The 4,721-nt window shown below is 35.6% G+C and overlaps 1 pseudogene; it reads right to left on the bottom strand.

Moving 5' to 3' along the window:
* Positions 1 to 723: 723 nt before the first annotated feature.
* On the bottom strand, positions 724 to 1,735 carry LOC116548974 (annotated as a pseudogene).
* Positions 1,736 to 4,721: the final 2,986 nt, after the last annotated feature.

Here is a 4,721-nt window from a genome sequence, read left to right as displayed (position 1 = left end):
AAGCAATTCTCTGAACTGTAGTATTTCCTTCTCACTATCTTGTACCTTTATAATTAGATTGGAATTCTTAATAAACAAAATTATATGACATTTTCAACTTATTATAAAAGTATATATTTGAAGACTAAGAATAAATTATGGCCATCAAATAGGCAATGAGCTCTGGTGATTTCTTTACATTCATAATGTTTTGATTAAGTTTTTTTTTAAAGAGTATGAGGGTAAAATCAGAAATTTAAATATTTAAAATTGGAATTTATGTATATTTATTTATACATGTGTTAAGATTCTCAAATCCTATGATATATATAAATACAGGTGTAGACTTACACACATACAGGTAATGAGGCTGAGCCATATGTTTTGCTAAATATCTAGCAAAATCAAATTGAGTTTAAACTATTTAACTTTGAAAATTAGTGACATTAAATGTTGGCTTAATTGTCTTTAAATTACCACTCAGTTATAGTGGAGAGAATCCAGCTCCAGGCTTTGTACAAGCTTAGGTGCTCACTGTTACTTATATTTTTATGGAGATTAAAATTAATTTGCTGGTTTTTAATACATTTTGAACATGTATTTGAAACTTGAAAATTCATTTCTTCACAAATGGTAGAAGACATATTGATGTTTCATAATCACCAGGAACCTAGAGATATTTTTAAATGTGGTAGAATATTCAATATTAGAATATAATAAAAATAAACCAATTTTATTTGCATTTTATACATCAAATATTATATCTTTGAGTCTAGCAAATTCCTGATTATCTGTTTTTGAAAACTGATTAAACAAACACTTAATATCAAAGGCAGAGTCACATTTGTTCAGGTTCATGTTGATAATAACCAGTCTTGAATTCATGTAAGTATCTGGAATTGGCCAGCATAAGCCAAGATGATGGAGAGGACCTTCATTAAACAGCCATCACTGCAATGCCATACTATTCCTTCAATTTTACCCTCTTTGCAACCTTCAAACCAAGACAAGAGATAATTGTGCTTCAATGAAGGTAGATTTCTTATTTGAAATGATCCATGTAGCATAAGAAGATGTGATAGATGCTTCTTGCTCCCCAACCCATATAGGTTTTCATTGATATTTGTTCCTATGAATTCCAGTGTTTGTTCTAAGAGATTTGATAGTGGCACTACACTAATTTCCAAAAGTCCAGAATCATCAGGATGATGTTTTAGTACCAGGGCAATTTCAAATTCATAATTAACTACGGAGGAATGCCAGCAATACTGTTTGTTGTTTTTTTCTACTGGTACCCAACCAGGAATGTGTCCATTTGCATCAGGCTCTGGGTTTCCATTTATTTGTTCTGTTTCCTTTGCTGGTATCCAGCACTATGGAGCTGGTTTGAAGTCCTCCTCAACGTTCCAAAAAAATTTGTTTGGGTGTCCCTTTGAATGTAAAAAAAAAAAAATTAATCTTTTTTCAGCTTGTTTGTTGGCTTCTTTATCTAGTCGGACCCGAAGGTATAGCTGATCTGCTGCTGTCTTTTGGCGGAAGGTTCCTCTTTCACCTCTGTCACAAAGACACACGGCATTTTCCACCGCACGGGGCCCAAGCGCTTCAGGATGAGCCCAACAAGCAGTGCGAGTGGAGGGCGCGCTTTCCAACTACAACGGATCCGGGTGGGGAGAAGCCCTGCAGTTGTCACGCGTGGGGCTCAGGCCACTCACACTCGCCGTGCAGCCATCGCGGCGGCGTCCCACTGTAGTACCATTTTGAATTTTATATCTGTTATATGTAACTCCCAGTCCCACTTCAAATGAATTTTTATTGACAGCTTTAATCTCTTTTTCTGTACAATTTTTTTGGTATGATTAATAAACTTTAGTTGAACCTTAAACACTGTAACCACTCTGTAATCTGTTTTCCTCTTCTGGGAATTGTTGAGTTTTGCTAATAGTCGTAACTTGCCTGAATTCAAACTGTGACACCTATCTCCATGTAGTACATGGTAACTAATATCCCTGCTCAGTGTTTTGGCTTTTAGTTGCTGGGATTTTATGTCAACTGGCATCTTGGAAGTCTCCATAGCTCATGAGAAAAAAATTAATATGAAATATGACAAAATGTGTATATATGTGTGTGTGTGTGGGTGTGTGTGGGTGCACACACTCACGTATGTGCACACATGCATGTGCACATGCATCTTTATTTGCTGGATTTTACACTGAGAGTTCCTCCACTACACTGCCAGGCCAATGGATTATTTCTGGAACGGATTCCACATTGTTACATTTCCTCATTCAGTCCTGCCTCCCCTTCTAAAACATGATGAAATGGAGTTCAGTTGCTTCAGATACCACCCAGTCTACTCCATTCAACTTGTTTTAAGCAATAGTTAATTGATTTTGACTTTGGAAGTTTCTATTTACTTTGAAGAACTCTGTGTCCTGCCAACTCTGCCTGAGATTTTCTCTTTGTCTTCTCTCTTATATTGTAAGATTTTACTGTACTTGGGAGCTCTTTAAAATTATGGTTTAACATTTCACCACCATGTTTCCTACTGTCATGAAAGACAGATAATTAAAAAAACCCAGAAATCTGAAAACAATTTAAATCATATGGAAGAGATCCAAATAATGACCAATATTTGCTCAACACTTGGCAATTTTTTTTGCAGGGGGAGGGGAGACCGAGTTTCACTCTTGTTGCCCAGGCTGGAGTGCAATGGTGTGATCTTGGCTCACTTTAACTTCTGCCTCCCTAATTCAAGTGATTCTCCTGCCTCAGCCTCCAAAGTAGCTGGGATTACAGGCATGTGCCACACGCCCAGCTAATTTTGTAGTTTTAGTAGAGATGGCGTTTCTCCATGTTGGTCAGACTGGTCTCAAACTCCCAACCTCAGGTGATCCATTCACCTCTGCCTCCCAAAGTGTTGGGATTACGGGCATGAGCCACCGCGACCAACCTAACATTTTGCAATTTTTAAGGCATTGCCTATCTATTATCTGATGTGATCCACACAATACATAGAATAGGTGTTGCTCTAATTGTAATTTTACCAAAATTAAGCTAAATGTTCAAAGTCTCTTAGCAGTTATAATGTTTATTCACAGGGTGCATCAGACAATTCTGCTTTTGTGTGCCTAGGGCACATGTCACACTCCACTCAGCTTAGCTTCTTTAGAACTATGGCAAGGGTCCATATTCACTTTGACTTCAAAACCAGTGTCTCTTTCACTTATGCTGTGCTTCCATAGCTATACTATTGTAGGACTACTAGAGATTACGTAAAAAATGTTAGTTTTAGAAATGTATTTAACAATTGCATCTGAAAGTTCAATCATGAAAATCATGTTTATACTTTAAATTCAAATCAGATACAACTACATATAATTAAATGCTCATAAATCACATTTATATTTATATGGTAAATAGCTCATCAATTTAAGCAAAGTATATCATTATTTGGCATATGACCAATAAGGAAAATATTTAGTGTAGATAATTTTTGAACTTCATAATATAGACAAAGTGAAATGTGGCCAAACAAGAAAAAAATGAGATGACTATATTAATTCATTGTCTATAAGGTTAGGGAGAAATTCAGGGTTAAGCCTGTTTTTTAGGAAACGAACTTACTTTATTAGGAAGAAATGTAGGTGCATAAAAGAATGAATAAGAGGGCCAGGTACAGTGGCTCACGCCTGTAATCTCAGCACTTTGGGAGGCCAAAACGTGTGGATTACCTGAGGTCATTAGTTTGAAATCAGCCTGGCCAACATGGTGAACCTCTGACTCTACTAAAAACTACAAAAATTAGCTGGGCGTGGTGGTGCATGCCTGTAATCCTAGCTACTTGAGAGGCAGGGGAATTGCTTGGGCCCGGAGACAGAGGTTGCAGTGAGCCAAGATTGTGCCACTGCATTCTAGCTTGGCTGACAGAGGAAGACTCTGTCTCAAACAATGAAAAAAAAGAATAAATAAGAAATTTATGGAAACATCGTAGTCAATTCTTTATTTTAGTTACAGGCACTAATAACTGTTTTGAAGACAAAAGAATAAGACAAAAATTAGCTGTAATACTTTTGTTAACATTAATAATTACTGTAATTTTAGTCCTGCTTTTTCCAGGCTGCATAATTGTAGGTGTTTTATGTATAGTGCCCTTTACTGTTAGATCATTGTTCAAAAACTGCTTAATACATTTGAATATTGTCTTTAAATATGAGCTCACACAACAAAAACTGTTTTTTTCATTCAGGGATGATCATTTTACTATCTATGAAGTATTAGATAATACTTCTAACTGAGGTCTATATATATTAGAACTCAATAAATGTTGAATTGCTAATAATTAAATTGAAGAAATTCTGAATTTCTTTATTAATCTAGCTCTGACTGTTTAAAACAAAGAAGTACAGCAAATAATTTTCTAATTTCTTCCCATTTTTACAATGATTTGCTGAAAGGAAAATGTCTCCTTTAACAGGCAGTAGCCATTTCAAGTATGTTTGACAAATAAATCTACTCTTTATAGAATATAACTTTGTATTATGTTAACTGTGTTAGCATGATGAAGAACACTGAAGACCAAACAGTGTCCAGCAGGAATAGAATAATAGTTCTCTTAAGCTGCACTGAAATCAGTTCTCATCCAAAGAACTATGCCCTGAAAACAAGAGTAAAAGTTTATTGCAACTAGCTTATCTGGAAAAGTGAGATATGTGCTTCTGGGGAAACCATAAAAATGATCGCAT

Source organism: Sapajus apella, unplaced genomic scaffold (genome assembly GCF_009761245.1).
Source record: "Sapajus apella isolate SASKATOON/1434 unplaced genomic scaffold, GSC_monkey_1.0 scaffold6, whole genome shotgun sequence".
Lineage (NCBI taxonomy): Eukaryota > Metazoa > Chordata > Mammalia > Primates > Cebidae > Sapajus > Sapajus apella.
Note: the sequence above shows the minus strand (reverse complement) of the source record. Positions and strands in the feature narration are given on the sequence as shown.